Consider the following 21,117-nt stretch of genomic DNA (forward strand, 5'->3'; position numbering starts at 1 on the left):
CAGCCTAGTAGATTTTGTGTGCTCCAGTCCCATGGTAGAGCAGTGGGGGGTTGGAGTGCCAGCCCAAGCTCCCCAATGCTGAATGGGAGGGTTGAGCCTGGGGGCCAGACCCAGGCAAGCCGGGGGCCGTATCAGGCCCCTGGGCCTGAGGTTCCCCAATCCCCAGGCCCAGATCTTACCCAAAAAGAAAAGGACTTGACTGAACTTGGCTTATACTAGGAAGCATTGGTCTTGAGCATTTGTTTCTATATCTAATGTTTTTTGGATTTACAATTTTACTCCATGACCTGAACAGCCACTTCCTGAACTCTGGGCACTTCCTTGAAGATGGAATCTGAGCCACCTATTACGACTGTTTTGTTGTATCTGATCTTCCCCCACCATTATTTATGTTGTATCCTCTGCCCTGGCAAGAGGCCAGTAATATAAATGTGTGTCCTTCTCTCTTTCCCTAAAGATCCTACTGTATGATCCTCCTCACTCAGAATTGTTACCTATCTAGACTCTATAGAATCTTTTAACTATAGTGCTATTCCCAAGCATTTTGATGGTGTAACATTATCCAAGTGATTTGTCATTCTGTGTTCTAGAATACCTGGCTATGGAAGAATTCCTAGTTGACTTATTCTTGCTTTTAAGCTTCCTATAATAGTAGATAGAGCAGAGGTGGACAAATGACACATGGGTCTATTGGACTTTATTAATTTGGCCCTCAAGCACCCATCAGGGAGCAGGACTGGGAGCTCACCTTGCTCTGGTTCTCCAACTGGGGAGTAGGGTTAAATGCTTGCCTTGCCCAGTTTCACATGGCTCCTGGAAGCAAGGGCAGCGAGGGAGCCCTGCAAACTGTCTCTGCACCAAGTACCAGCTCTGTGGCTCCCATTGGCCAGGAATCGTGGCCAAAAGGAGCTGCAGGTTGGTGCCTGTAGTCAAGTCAGTGTGCAGACCTGTGAGGCCCTGCCTCCAATGGGAGTGAAGTAACGAGAGGGCAGATGGGTTCAGAAGCTGCTACAAGTAAGCTCTAACCTGATTTTCACCCCCCACCCCTGCTTTCTAAACCCTTATTTCCCAATCCAGCATACCCTCTAGACCCCAGAGTCTGCACCCACACCATGTACCCCAGACCCCTGCCCTAGCCAAGAGCCCTCTCCTGTCCTCTGAACTCATCAGTCTCAGCCTGGAGCACTCTCCCACACCCTGAACTCATATCAGGCCCCAGCCAAAGCTTTCCCCACTCCTGTACCACAAACCCAATTTTGTGTGCACTCACAGCCCTCCGTACAATTTCCGTACCAAGATGTGGCCCTCGGCTATCTATTTGGCTGTGGAATCACTTAGATGCAATTTGCATCTGACACAATCAGGGAAATGTGTCCCTCCTGCATGCAGTGACTTTATTCCTTTTATGTGTTAATTGCTGAATTTCTTGCTGTGGCGTCTTGACCTCCTAAGTCAAACTATTCAAAAATTTAATAAGCCATATTTTCAACTGCACCAACTCTCTCAATAAAGGTGGTAGGAGATCCCTGAATTCTGGTGTTGGTTTTACATATATTCTGATGCCACCATAACCTAATTTAGATAGCAGCCTGAGTTGGTTGTGGCCTCAGAGTGCCTTAATACCAGCCAAGAATAGGTGAAAAGCCAATAATTCTCTGGTCATGCTCTGAAGCACCCAAGGGCAGAAAGGAAATGTGCAGGAGCTGTTCAGTCTAGTTCTACTGTAGATAGGCGAACCTTGGCAGGAAAGATAGGACAACTGCTCCTTATCATCTTTGTTGTGAAGCAGAGAATTGCAACAGGACTGGATCTCAGATGAGGATCTGGCACTACATTAGCTACCTTAAGATTTTTTTTCCTGCTGCTCATGCCCAATTTATAGTCTGCATACCCTTTGGAATAGACTGTGCATATCCCTGAATTACCTGGTGTAATGAAATAAACACACACTTAAAATCAGTGATTGCACTCTGCCGTTGTCTTTTGGGTGGTTGGGTTTTTTTTCCTTTCTCAAGTGTCCCTCCGAGCTGACAATTAAAAGCACATTATAAAATACAAGCCAGCCAGAACAGTATGTAAGCATGCACATAATGAATTAAGGACAGTAGTGGTAATCTCAAACAGGTACAGAATGTGTGCCACCAAGCTGATGATTGAATGCCACAGATCTTAGCCAGAAAGAAACTTAATGAAGTTCATCCCTGACATTTAAATGCTACACACAATTCTAAAGCCTTCAGGAAAGGAAACAAAAAGACTTGACTCGAAAGAAAAATAGGCAATACCAGGAATTTCACCTTACAAGAGTTTGAGTAATAAAAGACATTCATTATTCAGACAGAACTAGACAGGTGAGCAGTCTTTATATTCTTTTATTGTTTCCTAAATATCAAATTATGGAGAGGTCTGCATCTAAATGTTACAGGACCTAAGAAGACGGGTGTAGACATGAGTCTCTGGTAGTCTTAAAGTTCCCTTTCCTGTAGCTCAGATATGTATTTCCATGCCCATCACATTCTGAAGCGAAATCGCCGTGATAATGGGTGTGACATCTGGAAGAGAATTTCTATCACTGATGCTGACTTAGTTACTACACAAGGAAGCAAATTTTCTTACCTCAGCAACCTTTTGTTTTGCCTTGTGCATAGATTTCAGAGATATACAAGCTGGCCAGTGTGCAAAGTGATTGTTTAAGTGGGGGAGCTTCAGGAATTATTGAGGGGGCGGATGAAGCAAATGAGCATGTGTGACCAAGTACTAAACACAGCACAACTTTGACAAGGGTCCCCTTCTCTGAATTGTGTGGAAGAGCAAGTAGACATACATGTGTCATGAGATGAACTTTGTTCATTTTATTTACTGCAATTTGATGTTTGTTTATAATTCTAGTGTTATCCTAATAAAATTCATATACGCTGGCAGGAGAAATGGTTCCCACACCCTGGTTCGTATGCACTTTTACACCTTATCATGATGGGAAGAGAATCAGTGGGGCGAGGAAAGGGCAAACATGCAGAGGTGGCCTAGCATTGTAGCACTGCTCCTGAATAAGTGGTGGCTTTCAGAGGGCGCAAGTGTCTGGCATTCTGTGCCACAAATGACTAGTGGAAGTCTTTCAAATGAAGTGAGTAAAATGGACAAATTACCTTGTCATTCTCCCTTTTATAAACACACCTTGTCTCTAAATATGATGACATTTCTGGACAAGCGATGAGTAAATGCTTCATCAGCAGAGGCCAGTGTTCAAAACTGGCGGTACGTCTATACAGCACCATTATTTTGGAATAACTGATGTTATTCCGAAATAATATAGTGCGTGTCTACACTACAAGCCTTTATTTTGAAATAATGTCTTCCGACTCCTGTAACCCTCATTTCATGAGGAGTAAGGGAAGTTGAAGGAAGAGTGACAGTCGAAGACAGTGCCAAAAGCCAAATTAAGCTATTTTGACTTCAACTATGCAATTGAGGTAGCGGAGGTTGCATAACATAATTCAGCTTCAGCCTTGGGTGTATATGTGCCCTAATTTACTGCTTGCTTCACTCACCATACCTTTCAAACATGTCTATTCAAACTGAAAAGTAAAAGCCTGAGACAGAAGCCTATGTGGGGATTTGGTGCTGTCACCCACATTAGACTCCCTCATTAGTTTGTTGATCCTCGCTGTCAGAATTTAAGCTCGCACAGTTGTCAGGGAAGGAAATACAAGCATCCCCCTAGGAGCTTTACAGAGTTTAATCTTTTTATTCTAAAGAACATATGCATGTTGGAAGCAGCTATTAACATTTTTTGAGCTCCAATACTTCGATTCTTAGACCAAGTCTATTGTGTTACCTGAGCCCCTTTGGCGGAACCACTTTAACAGAGGATTGTAAGTTGCATCACAAATGTTTCCCTTTGCAATACATTTGTCATTGATGTTTATGAAGCATTTCGTACGTGAGGCTTTTCATAGCCTAAAGACCTGCTTAATAATCTGAATATCCAGATGTCTGTGCATTAAAGCATCTTTGTAATGTACTCTGAAATCTAGAGATGGGGATATATGCTGTGCAAGGGCTATTACTGTTTCTAAACATACACTTTACCAGTCAAGTTCTATCTGCCTCTAAAGACATTTATACATGTGTGCCTGGGTCTGAATGAGATCTCCCCTGCCATCTATTGGTAAACTAGAGAGAAAGTCCTAAGAGCAAATTATTTGCAATAGAGACAGTTATTTCTCCTACGTGATCAGCAGATAGACTTTGCCATGGGTGATCAGTTTGAGCTGTTTAGGGTTCAAATGTGCTTTCTTTGTGAGGGGAAGGGGGAATGAAATGTTATTTTAAGCTCAGTTGCTAGGCAGGGGCTAGTGATTCCAAATCCAAGTAAATTTAAGGTGGTGGAGGGGAGGGCCAAGTGTTCATGCTCGAGTGTGTGGACCTTGTTTCAAGATGCTATTTGAACCTCCTGTCATGATTATGAGGGTTAGCCAGCAGCCTGGGAATTAAGGGGTTAACTACACCTAGCCAGGTGGAGTGACCAGTAGGAATGTAGGTGGGACTTTTCCAACTGCGACAAAGGAATTTGGTTTTTTTTTCTTGCTCCCTTTTGTCTCTCAGAGAGAGCTCTCTGCAGCTACAGAGAGGGACAAGCATCTCTCTCTCTCTCCAAGACACCATTCTTCATTTTCTGTAAGTAGGGTAAAGTTTAGGTAGTTTCGTTAGGTTTTATTGTTTTATGGATTGGGTATGGGATCTGAGATCTGGCACTGTTTAAAAGATGTTTTGGCTTTTCTTTGTAACTAAGTTCTAGGCCCATGGAGTTTCTCCATGGCTGTGTCTACACTGGCATGAATTTCCAGAACTGCTTAAAATGGAATACTATTCCGTTTTCAGTTTTTCCGGAAAAGGAGCGTCTACATTGGCAGGCTGCTTTTCCGGAAAAGCCCTTTTTCCAGAAAAGCATCTGTGGCCAATGTAGACGTGCTTTTCCGGAAAAGAGCCCCGATCGCCATTTTCACGATCGGGGCTTTTTTCCAGAAAAGACTACTGGGCTGTCTACACTGGCCCTTTTCTGGAACAGTGTTCCGGAATAAGGACTTATGCCCGAGCGGGAGCAGAATAGTTTTTCCGGAATAGCGGCTGATTTTGTACAGTAGAGCGACGTTGCTTTTCCGGAAATTCAAGGGCCAGTGTAGACAGCTCGCAGCTTATTCCGGAAAAGCGGATGATTTTCCGGAATAAGTGGCCCAGTGTAGACACAGCCCATGAGTATATTTTGTTACCTCCCTATCTAGTCATTAGGTTTGCAACAGGAATATTGTTGTAATAATAAAAGTTCTTTCTTTTCTTTTTATTAACCTGGCAGTGGTTAATTGTGTGCCTTGATTTTTATTTTAGGGGTAAGATTTCCCAAATGATCTTTCCCCTGATTTCTTTATCAACGTTTGGGTGGTGGCAGCGGAAGTTTTATTCCCAAGATCTAGGTTTTTAAGATCTTGGGGGAAGTTATAGACCACAGCCTGGTAGATAAGGCTTTGGGGTACACTTGCTGGCCCCCACTTCTGCATTTATCATGCCAGAGTGGGGAAAGAGCCATGACACCTCCCATTCCAGTATTTAAAGATTAAGCTGCACAAACTCAGTTTAGAATCCTTGTTTCTCTCCAGAGATCACTTGACAAATGTCCGGAGCACTGGCCTAAAACAAGAACTTGCACAGTGGAGTACCAGATTTGATACAGATTCTCTCGCCTTGGTTTCAGGAAAGTTACTCAACCTTGCTTTCCCCCTTTCTGTTCTGTCCTCCCTCCTGGGCATCATTAGTGTGTTCAAAAGCACTTGAAAAATTTAAAAGTGCCGTTTAAGCACTATGGCCTGAATTCTAAGCTATATTAAAATCTATTTATGCCTATTTTATGGCTCCTTTTACCCTGCCAGTGTGACACAAAAGGGGCCTTCTGTAAATGACAGTCAGACACTACAGATTTAGGGCCATCTATCACAGATTTGTCATTAGTTAAGTGAATATTATCAAGAGGGAGTTAAATTTCCTCTAACATTAATATCCCTCAGATTCTCTAGTGCATGTGTGGCCCAATTACTGTATCTTATCACTGACACCCTTTTCTGGAGTGCTACAGTAAGACAACTGATCTTCAGAGTCAAAGCATATTAAATTAAAATCTCATGTCTACAATCCTGGGCTTGAAACATTCATTACAGAGTCCATTTCTGCCTCCTACAGTAACAGCAAAACGTGTTTTATTTTCTTCTTCTGCAACGGCTACCATGGTTACAGCCTCGCCTGCAGTGGGGTCACCTTTCCTTTAAAGAAAAATCAATGGAAGATTTCATTTTCACTAGCTCCATTATTCCTCCACCATTCTCATGCTCAGTCAGCTTCTACTACCTGAAGGGTTAAATTTGAAGAAATTAAAGTAAATGTGGCTTCAACAAATGGAGGCGGGGGGAGAAAAACAGCTGTCAGGTAGTGAAATTCACATAGGCACAGATTTATTAAAAAGCCTTGCACTACAATGAAGCCTTCAAATAATATTTTCCCCCTCTCAGCCCCTTGCACCCCCTGGAAGAATGAACCTAATGCTGCTGCTTTCAGTATTTCTACAGGGATGAGCTTTCCTGTTAATTAAACTGAGAGTTCTATGGTTAGAAAAACCTCTTGAAAGAGAAGCATTTTCAGTGACAGGTTTCATGTCCTTGACAGCCATATGGTGTCCACAATGCATAATCACTGAAGATGAGACAAACCTCACTATTCTCTTAGCTCCTATTCCTGAAACTTACTCTCCTGTCTCTACCCACCTCCCCCCGCACACAGCTAGGGGTGGTAACAGACTTGTGGGGCTTCTAGACAAGATATAGAGGGTGGCTCTGTGACTGCAGCAGGGGTGGGGCAGGGTCTAGCCTGCCCCACCCAGCCCTTCAGTGCCACCAGAGTGCCCCACATGTCAAACATTTTCAAGGATCTGGGATTGTATCAGTGGCATCCATTTGAACCTCTGGGCCCTTGAGCAGCTGTTCCTTTTACCTCTCCCTGTCAGTGGGCCTGCACACCACTCAAAGCAAGTCTTAAAAAATCATTTTTATGGAATCTGGTTTCAATCAGAGGGAGTCCAGGAGCTTGATCACTTTCCAGATTCACCAGCACCCGGGAAATCCTTTGACATCCCCTTTGTTGGGAGCATTGTGCTGCTCATCAGTGCAAAATGGTTGTAGCAGGGATCCGGGATTGAGTGCATTTAGTTTAGTGGGACTATTCTCATGCTTACAGATAAGCATCTAAGTAAGTCCTTGCAGGATCAAGGACATATAATCCAGCTTTAAAATGGCAGTGCTGTATACTGATGCTAAACCCATTGGCATAGTGAGGAGGGGGCAGTTGCTCCCGGGTGCCACACTGGGGGGGGGGGCAATTTAGTCCCCTTCCACTCCCCCTGTCATCCCTCAACTTGCCTGCTTCTCGTCCGCCAGCTGCCGCTGGCTGGAGCCTCCTCCCCGCCCCCAGCCCGACCCGCCATCTCCGCTGGCATGTTAGTGTATGCCGGGGCCCAGTCACAAACTGGAGAGGGTGGGGGAAGATGCAGTACAAGATCCCCACCCCTCCCAGGGTCAGGCTCAGCCATGCGGCAGGTTCAGGGCCCTGTCGTGCGGTGGCAGGGGAGGCACAAATTATGCCTTTGCCCCGGGGTGCATACACCCTCACTACAACTCTGGTTAACCCCATCCCAGCACTGTGAGCAAGGGATGAGAAATGCTGGCAAAAGTGTACATTTAAAAATCAGTGACATAGTTGGGCAGGAGGGAGGAGGGATGTTGCTCTTCCAAACAGCAGGCTTGGGATTTGCTGCCTCCTTGCATGGCTCCATTGGCCTGACTGGAGCTCCTCCCCTTCCAACCTCCCTCTCCCCCCCTCCTACCCTACAAGCTATAAAAGTCAAATTACACCTGTGTTTAAAAAGTGTCTGACCTAAAAAGCACTGAAACCTGAACCTTCTATTATCAGAACAGAGCCAACAGCAATGGCGCCTGATTGTGAGCCCATGTGTTTTAACTGTGTTCTGAAGATGAAAGCTCATGATATATATATATATCATTAGTCTTGAAGGTGCTACAGGACTACTTAGGTTTTTTTAAAGTTACAGACTAACACGGCTACCCCTCTGAGACTGTCAATATCCATTTTAATCTTGTCTTTTCTTCTGAGAATGTTGCTGAGAGCACTGTCTATGAAGCACTTATTAGGATGTGGATACGTGTCAGCTCTTAAACTGGTTCATTTTAGATGGGCCACCACATACGTTCTATCTGGTACAGACTTGTGGACAAAGCCACTTGGTCTGGAGCAAACCAATGACAATTCTAAAACAATGAATTGGTTTAATTTAATTCCTCCTAAATCCACTAATGCTCTGCCTTCAAAATATACTGCAACAGTCAGAGGCAGGAATAAATGTCTAAACTTCTGGTTATTTTCAACTGAGAATGATGTTTCCTTATGAATTTCCTACACCACCACACCATTGGTATAAATCCTTTTATGTAGAACTAGTCCAAATCCCTCTTCCTTGAAAAGCTGAATGTACTACCTTTCTAACAGCTTCCCCCTCCCCATCCCACCCTTACCTCTGGATTCTGCACTGGCATGTCTGTAGCATGTGGAAAGGGATATAAGACTTTCCTAACTGTCAAATATCCAAGTGCTACTCTAGTCCACTCTAGAAATATACTCTTTGGAGTGACCAGGTGAACAAGTAAGACATGGCATGAGCACAAGAGGCCCTCTGAGATTTCACAGCAGTTCATGATAGCTGTGTGCAGATAGTAAAGGCTAGTCCAGATTACCAACATTAAAGTTTCCTAATTGAAGCCACTCTTCCTCTGTTAAACCCTCTTGCTTTGACCCCATCAGTGCTTTATCTCTAGCTGAAAGTAACTATACATGTTGGGGAATAAAACCTTGTCAGCCATTTTTGAAGTGTAGGCGATAAAACACATCATCCAAAGCACACGTTTCTCCTAGTGGAAAGGACACAGTGGCTGTATCTACACTGGCCACTTATTCCAGAAAAGCAGCTGCTTTTCTGGAATAACTTGCCAGCTGTCTACACTGGCTGCATGCTTTTCCGGAAAAGCAATGATGATCTAATGTAAAATCGTCATTGTTTTTCCGGAAAAACTATGCTGCTCCCTTTCGGGTAAAAATCCTTTTCCGGAAAAACTGTTCCGGAAAAGGGCCAGTGTAGACAGCCCAGTAGTCTTTTCCACAAAAAAGCCCCGATCGCGAAAATGACGATCAGGGCTTTTTTGTGGAAAAGCGCGTCTACATTGGCACGGACACTTTTTCGGAAAAAGTGCTTTTCCGGAAAAGCATCCTGCCAATGTAGACGTGCTTTTTCCGGAAATACTTATAATGGAAAACTGTTCCGTTTTAAGCATTTCCAGAAAAGGGTGCCAATGTAGACGTAGCCAGTGTTTATGCAGCAAGGGCATAGCCACAGTTGGGCCAGAGTGGGCTTTGGCCCATCCACTTAACATTTGGGCCTCTACCAATGTGAGCAGGAGTATAGTGCTGTGATAGCAGCACCTGAAGTGACACTCAGGCACCTGAAATCCAGGACGGAGTGATGTGACTGCCCTTCAGAAAGCTATACTCCCAACAGCTCTGCCTGGCCATTTTCAGCACTGCTCCATACAAATGCCCAGCTTGGCAGGTGAAACCTATGTCTGGCGGCACCAGGGCTAGGACAAAGAAGACTTAGCACTGGGAAAAAGCTGAGCTAGCACAGTCTGTCATCGCCTGGCATTCTGAAAGTTGGGGCCCACCCAAATTTCCACTCCTAGTTATGCCATTGTTATGTGCAGGCAAAGGGTGGGAAGAACTGGAGTTCCTTCTTGTTCTGAGATGAGCTGGAAAAATGGCAATACTGCAACATAAAGAAATGTTAAGTATTCTACATCTTATCTTCTGTGTTACAAATGGCAGGCCGACCATGTAAAGACAAGAGACTAAAAGGGAATAGCCCCATGGCCATTAGACAGTAAAAACTCCCATGAACATCCTTGTGTTTGGATTGGGCCCTATGGGCCTACTCCCAGGTGTACAGCTAACAAAATACACAAGTGCTTGTGAGATTGGGGCCTGAATTTTTAAAAGGAGGAAAAAATCGATACCCATTTGATTACACCACTTAAAAACATGATGATCTAGTTAAAGAGCACAGTGAATTGCATATGTCCAAAGGAAGGAGGAGTACCTCTGATGATACTCTCAGCCTTTTCTTGTGGGTGGAAATCACTCCTGTTCTGGCAGCTGAAAGGGTTGTCCACACCTACCGCTTCCCTCCTGCTCCCTGTGACATCACAGCCTGGGACAAGCTCAGTATTTTAGCCCCAAGTGAGACGGTCTTATGAAAACTCAGGCCCAGTTTTGTCCTATGCCAGGATCTGAGGATGTGTCTACACAGGGAGGATAAACCAATGGTTATTCTGAGCTAACTCAGGCTCATGGAGCTATGGCTCCTGGGCTGAAAAATTGTTGTGCAATCATTCAGGCTCAGGCTCTGAGATCCTGCCAAGATGGAGGGTTCCAGAGCTCAGGTTCCACTGATTTTTAGCCCCATATATCCCATAAGCTCAATTCAGATGACCCAGGCCAGCCACAACCATGGCTAGGGTCTTTTATTCCTATGTAGAGTCAATCCCATTTTCCTCTGCAAAATAGTTAGCAACTCGGCTACAGTTGCTAACTGTTCCATGCATAACTGCATGGGAAATCCTATTTCCTATAGATATACAGGCAGTCCCCGGGTTACATGGATCCGACTTACATCGGATCCCTACTTACAAATGGGGTGAGGCAACCCCACACTAGCTGCTTCCCCCCAGCAGACCAGGAAGACGCGAAGCTAGCGCCCTCCCCCCCCCTCCCCCCCAGCAGACCAGGGAGACGCGGAGCGGCTTTTCTCAGCAGACACCTCAGCTTGAGAATAAAGGACTGAAGGAAGTGAGGTGTGAGAGAATAAAACTGAGCTCTGGAGAAATGTTTGGCTAGAGTTTCCCCTACAATATGTACCAGTTCCGACTTACATACAAATTCAACTTAAGAACAAACCTACAGTCCCTATCTTGTACGTAACCCGGGGACTGCCTGTATATTGTTTCTGTAATAAAAGGCTCTGATTAACATGCCTGAAAACTGAAGCTTCATATTTCATTTTAAAAAAAAGGGACAACAAGGGCAGCAATTTCACTCTGCCTGTGGGGAATTACCTGAGGCATTGAAAAGAGAAATGCTTTCTCTAGCTCCTTTTAGTCTTTGTAACTCTCTGTTAAGACTGACAAAGAATATCTGTTCTGGCAATCATGGTGGTGGCTGGTGAGATGTGGGCTCTCAGAAATGGACTGAGATATACCTATTGTTGGCTGTTTGACCTCATCTGTCATTAGTTGCTCGGGCTGGATTTGTGACCTGGAAATGACAAACCTGAGGATCCTACTATTAGTCATCTGAGCCATAAGTTGCTGCCATGCCCTATATACACTCATGCAAAACATATTTCCCACTTACACACTGAGGTAGTTATTCTCACTTGCCCAGGTATGCATGCACAGAATGTAGACAGAACATCAAGGAAAACATCTACATTTTGAAAAATGCACAAAGTGCTCTTCTCCTTAAAATGATTATAATGAGCCAAATAAAAAGTTCTACCAATCACCATGAAGCATATGATTTGGGAAATAGACCAGTGTCAAATTTCTCCTACCTCTGATTGCCACAGTAGAGCTGTTTAAACAAAGTGGCCACATTTATTTATTTTTAATGTTGCAAGTGAATTTGTCCTACTGTTCACTGAGCAAGTTATTCAGCTATGTTAGAGAAAGTTCTTTGTGTGCTAAGAACAAAGATGCTAAATTTCAGCTGTCACTAAGATGCAGGAATATTTCACTCTGACATCGTCCTTTCTGCTTGTGTTTTCCCTCATTTATTTTTTTATTAGAGACTCCCCAGAATCCTTTGTTTCAAGCTCTGCTCACTTTCTTAATTACATGCTTGCTTATGCATACAAAGTAGGCTGCAATATCACTCCTAGCAGTACCTAAAAAGATTTCTGCAGAAGGATCCACATGCATGCAGCATGACATGCGGATTTTTTTTTAATCCACTCTCAATTCTATACAGAGGAACTGAAACAGTTCATAAAGTCTGGGTGCTGAGAGCCATTGAATCAAACTGTAAGCCCTGCATATAATAGAAACTGGGACAGAGGGTGTTGCAGCAATCCTCTGCATGCATAGCTCTAGCACCTATGGGTATGTCTACACTACAAAGTTAGTTCGAACTAACGGATGTTAGTTCGAACTAACTTTCATAGGCGCTACACTAGCGCTCCGTTAGTTCGAATTTAATTCGAACTAACGGAGCGCTTAGTTCGAACTAGGAAAACCTCATTTTACGAGGATTAAGCCTAATTCGAACTAGCTAGTTTGAATTAAGGGGTGTGTAGCCCCTTAATTCGAACTAGTGGGAGGCTAGCCCTCCCCAGGTTTCCCTGGTGGCCACTCTGGCCAACACCAGGGAAACTCTTCTGCCCCCCTCCCAGCCCCGGACCCCTTAAAGGGGCACGGGCTGGCTACGGTGCCCGTGCCAGGTGCAAGCCTGCCAGCACCCAGCTAGCAGACCCTGCACCTGGCACGGCTCGAGCCAGCCACCCGATGCCCCCCAGCCCTCGCCTTCTTCCTGGAACCAGGCTGGCGGCTCCTGGGAGCTTGCCTGGGACCGCAAGAGGCGGGCACCCGCCTGGGCTAGTGCAGACATCGTGGACCTCGTCCACGATCTCTGCACTAGGCACAGGAAAGTGGCCATCTTGGGCAGGAGAGCTGCCAGCCTGGCCACTCAGGAGCAGGTGTGCAAGAGAATCAAGGGGGTCCAGTGAGACCCCCCCGACCCTGAGCACTGAGCTTACAATGGCCGTCCTGGGTCAGACCAAAGGTCCAGCTAGCCCAGTAGCCTGTCTGCCGACAGTGGCCAACCTTGGGACCCTGGAGGGGATGGACCGAAGACAGTGACCAAGCCATTTGTCTTGTGCCATCCCTCTCCAGCCTTCCACAAACCTTGGGCAGGGACACCACTCCTAGGGTATGTCTACACTACCCCGCTAGTTCGAACTAGCGGGGTAATGTATGCATACCGCACTTGCTAATGAAGCCCGGGATTTGAATTTCCCGGGCTTCATTAGCATAAGCGGGGAGCCGCCATTTTTAAATCCCCGCTGCTTCGAACCCCGTGTAGCGCGGCTACACGGGGCTCGAACTAGGTAGTTCGGACTAGGGTCCTATTCCGAACTACCGTTACTCCTCGTGAAACGAGGTGTACCGGTAGTTCGGAATAGGCACCCTAGTCCGAACTACCTAGTTCGAGCCCCGTGTAGCCGCGCTACACGGGGTTCGAAGCAGCGGGGATTTAAAAATGGCGGCTCCCCGCTTATGCTAATGAAGCCCGGGAAATTCAAATCCCGGGCTTCATTAGCAAGTGCGGTATGCATACATTACCCTCCTAGTTCGAACTAGGAGGGTAGTGTAGACATACCCCTACCTCCTGGCTAATACCACTCCATGAACCCAGCCTCCATGACTTGATCTCACTTCCCTTTAAACTCTGTTCTAGTTGTAGCCTTCACAGCCTCCTGCAGCAAGGAGTTCCACAGGTTGACTCTTTGCTTTGTGAAGAACAACTTTCTGTTACTAGTTTGAAGCCTGCTACCCATTCCTTTCCTTTGGTGTCCTCTAGTCCTTCTTTATGGGAACTAATGAAGAACTTATCTGTATGCACCCTCTCCACCCCACTCATGCTTTTAGAGACCTCTATCCTGTCCCCCCTCCGTCTCCTCTTTTCTAAGCTGAAAAGTCCCAGTCTCTTTAGCCTCTCTTCATATGGGACCTGTTCCCAACCCCTGATCATTTTAGTTGCCCTCCCCTCTCCGAGCCTCTCTCCTCCCCTCTCCCACCTCCTTTTCCCAGTCTCCCCCAGTTTTGTTCAATAAAGACAGATTCCATTTTGGAAGACACATTATCTTTATTTTGTACATCAAGAAGAGGGGCTAGGGAAGGGTAAGTGGAAGGAGGTGAGGGAGGAATGGGGCACGAGCCCCCGATGGGGAGGACTGGGCTGGCTCTGCGGGCTTCTGGGGGTGGAAGCTCTCCCGCAGCCCCCCAATTGTCCCCTCTCCCCAGATGGCAGCCTGCGGCAAGTGCAGCCGGGCTGATGGCCAAGTGGTGTGATGTGCCCAGTGTGGGTAGTCCGGGCAATCCAAGCCAGGACTGCTTTGCAAGCGGGGCACCCCTGAGAACTGTCTGTCCGGGGTGGGGGTCGGGTCCCTTTAATCACAGCCCTCGGCTAGCCTGAGGCAGCAGCTCCACGCTCTAAATCCTCCTCTGATGCCCTGCCGGCACTGCTTCCGGCCATCCTTAACCCCGCTTCAGGGTCCACTTAATGTGGACATGCTAGTTCGAATTAGCAAAACGCTAATTCGAACTAGTTTTTTAGTCTGGATCCGTTAGTTCGAATTAGCTTAGTTCGAATTAACTAATTCGGACTAAGTTCGAATTAACGTTGTAGTGTAGACATACCCTATGATTCTAAGTGCTTCAAACAGTCATTTCCTTGAAAATGGACTGTTTCCTATTGTTATAAATCTTTCTCTATGAAGACAGAAGTAATATTATGTATTAAGCTCATTGTTATAAGATGACACAAAAAATGAGGAAAAACAGCTCTTGTGCAAAAGGAGGTTTTTGCACAAAAAGGCACTGTCTACACAGCGCCTTTTTGCACACAAACCTCTTCCGCAAAAGGGAAAGGAAGAGGAAATGCAAATGAGCATAAGATATGCAAATGAGCAGTTCATTTGCATTTGTTCTTCCGCAAAAGGCTTGTAGTATAGATGTAGCCCAAGAGTACCCAGAGTTGTGAGGCACCTTACTGCCACCTGCCTGTGGAGTGAGGGAACTTTGTGCTTATCATGAGTCAGCTCCCCAACTCCACGGACAACACAACACTCCCCTCTAGAGTGACAGCTGTGAGCAATCTGGAATATCCGGTCCCGCTCTGCTGGACAGTGACCATGTTCATGGATTTGCTGCTTCCAAAGAAACAGTACAGCCCAGTTTATGCATCACACACAGATTACTATTCAGCATAACTCCCGGCATTTAAATATGTTTGTAGTGAAATGAAGCATGAGTTTAACACACCACAGAGATTCAAGAAGTAGCAAATAGATTAAATGGAAACATGGGTACATATAAAATCATAATGCGCATCCTAGGGCCTAGACTTAATTAATTAGATAGTCCCATGTCTCATACGGTAACACTCACCCCAGATCCTTACAACATTTTACAACCAGGTTGACTGGGACCCACCTCTCATGATCAAGTATTCTGTCAACTTGCTTCCTCAAAGAAGAACCCTGTGTGTTTCTTGCACACCAATATATACCAGAACAATTCTCCATCTTTATTCATAAGCAGGACACCTCGGCTCTTGTTTCATCTTGTATATTTCCTCTGTTGTAAATTTCAGAATGAGCAATGGAGAGTGGGAGGATCAAGTGAGTGGGGCTGGGGCTTCAGGGAAGGGAAAGGGCAGAGGGTGCTCTATGACCTCTTTAATGTTAAGTGCCAGCAATCTGGTTCCATTTTGGGTTAGGTGGAGCCCATCCTTCCTGTACAGGCTTCCCCTTTCCCAAAAGTTTCCCTAGTTCCTAATAAATCTAAACCCTCTTCCCTACACCATTGTCTCATCTACACACTGAGACTCTGAAGTTCTGCCTGCCTACCTGGCCCTGGGTGTTGAACTGGAAGCATTTCAGAGAATGCTACTATAGAGGTCTTGGATTTCAATCTCCTAAATTTGGCCTCTAGAACTTTTCTCCTACCCTTTGCTATGTCATTGGTACCTACGAGTACCACGACCACCCCCTCCTCCGAGCTCTACACATGAGTCTATTTAGATGTCTCGAGAGATCCACAACCTTCACACCAGGCAGGCAAGTCACCATACACATCTATATTTCTAATGATCAACTCCCCCATTACTATACCTGTCTTTTCCTAATGACTGAGTTCCCTCCCCCAAAGAGGTATCTCTAGTGCGAGAGGATACCATAACATCCTCTGGAAGGAGGGTCCCAACTATGGGATTATTTCCCCCTGCTCCAATTGACTGTTCTCCTTCCCTGAGCTTTTCACCCTCCTTAACAGCAAAGGGGCTTTCTAACCAGAGGTGGGACAGCTCTACAGTGTCCCAGAAAGCCTCATCTGTAAATTTCTTTGCCTGCCTTAGCTTTTCCATTTCAGCCATCTTGGCCTCCAAAGCCTATATGCGATCTCTGAGGGTTAGGCGCTCCTTGCACCAAAGGCACACATATGCCACCTGTCCATAGAGCAGGTAATCATACATACTACATTGGGTGCAATAAAAGGGATAGCCCCCACTCTGCTGCTGGGCTTCTGCCTGCATTCTTTCCTACGGATAATTAGATTATTGATAAGGTTTTTATTTAAATCAAGTAGTTTTGGTTTTTAGCTTAGTTTAAAAGTTTTAAAGACTGCCAAGTGTACCTAGCCCTCTTCCAACTCCCTCACAAAACTCCCCGTTAGCTGCTCCTTGTCACTAAGCTCCCTGGTCGCTTACTAGCAGGCTTTATATAGGCCTGGCCTTCCCTTCCTGATAGCCCCACCTCCTGGTTAAGGCAGACCTGCACAACTAAGAAAGCGGTGAGAGCCATATTACTCCAAAGAAAATAGCTACGGGCCGCAAGTAGGGTTGCCAGATGCCCTCCCAAAAATACTAAACGCATGTCGGGCATACAAAAAAAACCCCCACACCACCCGGCTTCAGCATGAAACCACAGGAGGTGCCACCAGGCTTCCGTCCAGTGCCCAGCCAAGCAGAGAGCGCAAATACCGGACTGTCCGGTAGAAAACCAGACACCTGGGAACCCTAGCTCAGAGCGGGGAGGGGGGGGGGAGGTGATACTTTATTAAGAATTTTTCAATTAGATCAGGTGTGCACAACATACAGCTCCCAATGCCCTTCCCCTCTCCTCTCCCAGCATCACCATGTCCCCCCTCCCACTGACACCTCCCCTCCTGCCCTGTCCCTCATTGTCTGCACTTGGATCCCTGGCATTTGTCTCTCCGGCATCCTGTCCCCTGGTGCCTTCCCCTTTCTCCTGACCTGCCCCTCTCCCCTCAGCACAAGCCCCTTCCCCTCCCCTACCTGGCTTCTGCCTTCCAGTTTGTGGGACTGCCGGTTTTGAATCTGTTTTGAATCCGGTCGTCGCCGGCTGTGACGTCACAATGCCGCGTCACGCCAGAGTCCTGGCGTCTGCCAGTGTCCCACCCTCTGGCTCGCGCCCCGCCTCCTCACGCTGGAGCGGCATGCAGGCAGCCTGGCGGTGAGAATCACAGCACTTCCCCCTCCCCGGCTGTGTTCCGCTCCTCCACCCGGCCGGCAGATCGGATGGGGCTGTGCCGCCGATAGTCGTCACGGGCCGCATGCAGCCCATGGGCCATATGTTGTGCAGGCCTGGGTTAAGGCTTGACCAATGAACAGAGACTTCTAGATTTCAAACCCTCATTAAGAAGCTCACAGCTTCCAACTGCTGGCCTCAGCACACAGTCCTTCAAAAAAACAGCTCAGCACATGGATCTTCAAACAAATGGAAAAACACAAACCCAACAACCAGCAAGTAACCCATAAACACGCACACTACAGACGGCCACTTATCCCTAAGGTCCTGTAGTCAATCCTCTTTCACCAGGAGCACTCCCTCATGAAACTCCCTGTTAGCTACTCCTGTTTGCTAAGTGTACGGGTGTTATGGATGGTTCTATCCCCAAACAAGTCATAAAGATTAGGAGAGCAAGAAAGTTGTGTTAGAGGCACTTTCCTTCTACAGGTCCTATACTATGTCCATGTAGTGGTTTCTAAGACTGTGTAAGAATATAGACATTTGGCATTTTTATAGCAATAGACCAGACTTTCTTTGAAATTCAGCTTTTATATTTCTTGGCTTGACAAAATGGTAATGAGAGATTCGTCTAAATCACACAGAAACCTCCCAAACAGAATGTTTAGTGAAAACAGTCTTCTGTTGCGTGTAGGCTTCTGTGCCGGTCTTCTCTACTGGCTGGAGCAATGGGATATCAATCAATCCAGTGGGTGCCAATTTATCGTGTCTGAGATAGACTCGATAATTCGATCACCAATCTCTCCTGTCAACTCTGGTACTCCACCTCAACAAAAAGCTCAAAGGGAGTGGACGAGAGAGTATTTCCAGTTGATGCACCATAGTAAAGACACTGTGGTAAGTAGAACTAAGTATATTGATTTCAGCTATGCTATTCACCTAGCTGAAGTTATGTACTTTAGATCCAATTCCCCCTGTAGTAGAATTGCCCTTTGTCAGAATAGACTTATTACCTGAACTGGCCACAAGAGGGAGCTCAAATGCAAAAAATATGGTGAAACTGGCAATGAGACAACAACAGACTGGAAGAATGGCTAAATGTGTATGATATTAAGTGTCTCTCTAAATAATCACTTGTATTTTGATTTGTTGTAGAAATAATCTAGATTTTTTTTCTTCCATTTCATTTGTGTGTAGTTTTCTCTTACTAATTCAATAACTAGACAGAGAGAAATGCTTTTTTACACACTATATATATAGTTCCCTAATTTCTGGTAAAATATTCACTATTACTTTTCAGCATATTTTAAATTGATGTAACCTCTATTGGTTAAAAAACAAAACCCTGGAAAAGGATGGATTTCTGAAAGTTCTTTCTGAATGTTTCAGTTACTTATCCTTCTTTCAAATAATATTGCAAATACACATTTGAAAATTCTCACACTTGTGTAACTCAGATTTAAGTTGTTGAGGGTAAGTACCATGACTTAAAAATTTACATAAACAAAAGATGTCATCACAACAGTTTTACTGGGAGAAGCTGAACAAAATTGTCCTGGTTAATCTCCTATTTCCATTCTCCAATCACAAAGCAATGCCTCTGTTTGTCAGAAGCTGGGAATGGGCAAGAAGGATGGGATCTGCTTATGATAACTTGTTCTCTTCATTCCCTCTGGGGATACCTAGCATTGGCCACTGTCAGAAGACAGGATATTAGACTAGATGGACCTTTGGTTTGACCCCAGGATGACTGGTCTTATGTTCTTATGGGTTTGTCCAACTTCAAGCTGATGGTGTGATTTCTGGCTCTGGTAGATGTGCGTGCAGGGCTGGCCCGAGCCATTTTGGTGCCCCGGGCCCAGGCACGCGGCACCGCCCCCAGGCGCACGGCGCGTGCACGAGCCTGATCCTCCACCCCCAGGGAGGATGGGCCCATCCTGGGGCACACGACGCATGCGCTGCCCAGCCCATCCTAGCCACCGCTGCTGGCATGCAGCGCCTGGCCGTGCAGGGCCCTGCGGCCGTGGGGAGAAGGGTGCTGCTGGCCAGCACCATGGCGATGGGGGGGGGGCGGCACTACGGGAGCCAGGCACGCGGTGCCTGATGGCAGCTATAAGGGACACTGCACACCCCTTACAACTGCCATCAGACGACCCCCCCCATCGGTTGGTGCCCCGGACAGCTGCTGGCTCGCCCACCCCTTAGTCCAGCCCTGTGTGCGTGCACTGATTTTGATCAAGTTAGTGCACTAAAAGTAGAAATGCAGCCATTCTGCCATGAGTAAGAAGAAAGGTAACTGCCCAAGTACCTAAGTCCCAGGAGGGATTTTACCTATGTGGTTAAATTGTCCTGCCACCTAAACTGCCACAACTACACTTCTGCATTTAGTGCACTACCTCATTCAAAGCTTAGGTGTGTACATCTACCTGAGCTGGAAATTACATCTCTACCCAATCTGTCCCCAGGGGCTTGTATTATAAATGTCTCTGCCTTCTTTATGCCATTAAATATTTTTGTATGTTCATCATGTTCCCTTGTTCATCTCCTCTCTAAGCTAAACAGTCTTCTTTTGAGAAATTATTTTCAAACTGTGCCCCCCGCCCTTGCAGGGCTCACCCAAGCCACCCTCTCTTTGCCTCCTGAGGCTGGGGTGACCCTCCCCCCACATCTGATTCTGGGGCTGAGTCCCCCTCTCCTGAACTCTTCACTGCCCACAGGAGAGTCTAACCCCCCTCCAGCCCTGTGCTGCCTGCAGCTGGGGCTGAGCTAAAACAGGACTCTTTTGAATAGGAGAAGAATTTAAGTTCAGCTTTCATGATAGAATTTGCACTATAATACTTTAGTGAGGTGAACTAAAGTGTTTTTTTTTACAGTGTAAATGTTTTGTAATCAAAAATAAATATAAAGTGAGCATTATACACTTTGTATTCTGTGTTGTAATTGAAATCAATATATTAGATGTAGAAAACATCCAAAAATATTTAAATAGATAGTATTCTTATTATTCTTTTACAACAGTGCGATTAATCGCGTGATTAATTTTTTTAGTCACTTGACAGTCCTACTTTTTTGCTATAGTGTCACACTGTTGACTCATATTTAGCTTGTGGTTCACTATGGGCACATCTACACTTCAGGGCTTAACTCAGAATTAAGCTATGCAAATTGAGCTACATCAATTGTGTATCTTATTTTGAAATAGGGAGCATCTACACAGCACTTATTTTGAAATAGAGCACTCTTCCTCCAACTTCCCTTATTCCTCATATAATAGGGTTACAGGAGTAGGAGTAAGAAGTCCTTCAGCTTGACAGTATTTTGACACTATTTCAAAATAACTGCCTGCTGTGTAGATGCAGACTAAATTATTTCGGAATAGCGCAAGTTATTTCGAAATAGTGTTGCAGCGTAGATGTACCCTATAACTCCCAGCTCCCTTTCCACAGTACTCCTTCCTATGCAGTCATTTCCCATTTTGTATGTTTGCGGCTGATTGTTTCTTCATAAGTGGAGTACTCTGCATTTGTCTTTATTGAACTTCATCCAATTAACCTCAGACCATTTCTCCAGTTTATCTTGATTATTTTGATTTATAATCCTAGCCTCCTTAGTAGTTTATTTTTAATTTCACG

The 21,117-nt window shown here is 45.6% G+C and overlaps 1 long non-coding RNA gene across 1 annotated transcript; it reads right to left on the minus strand.

Annotated features, from left to right (window-relative positions):
• Positions 1-6,231: 6,231 nt before the first annotated feature.
• Positions 6,232-11,424, minus strand: LOC112544851 (uncharacterized). The gene is made up of 3 exons (XR_012902352.1): positions 11,277-11,424; positions 10,262-10,463; positions 6,232-6,311 (listed from the first exon to the last, which is right to left on the minus strand). It is a non-coding gene; the product is annotated as an uncharacterized LOC112544851 (long non-coding RNA).
• Between the last annotated feature and the right edge of the window lie 9,693 nt (positions 11,425-21,117).

The sequence above is a fragment of the Pelodiscus sinensis genome, chromosome 3, assembly GCF_049634645.1.
Source record: "Pelodiscus sinensis isolate JC-2024 chromosome 3, ASM4963464v1, whole genome shotgun sequence".
In the NCBI taxonomy this organism is placed as follows: Eukaryota; Metazoa; Chordata; order Testudines; family Trionychidae; genus Pelodiscus; species Pelodiscus sinensis.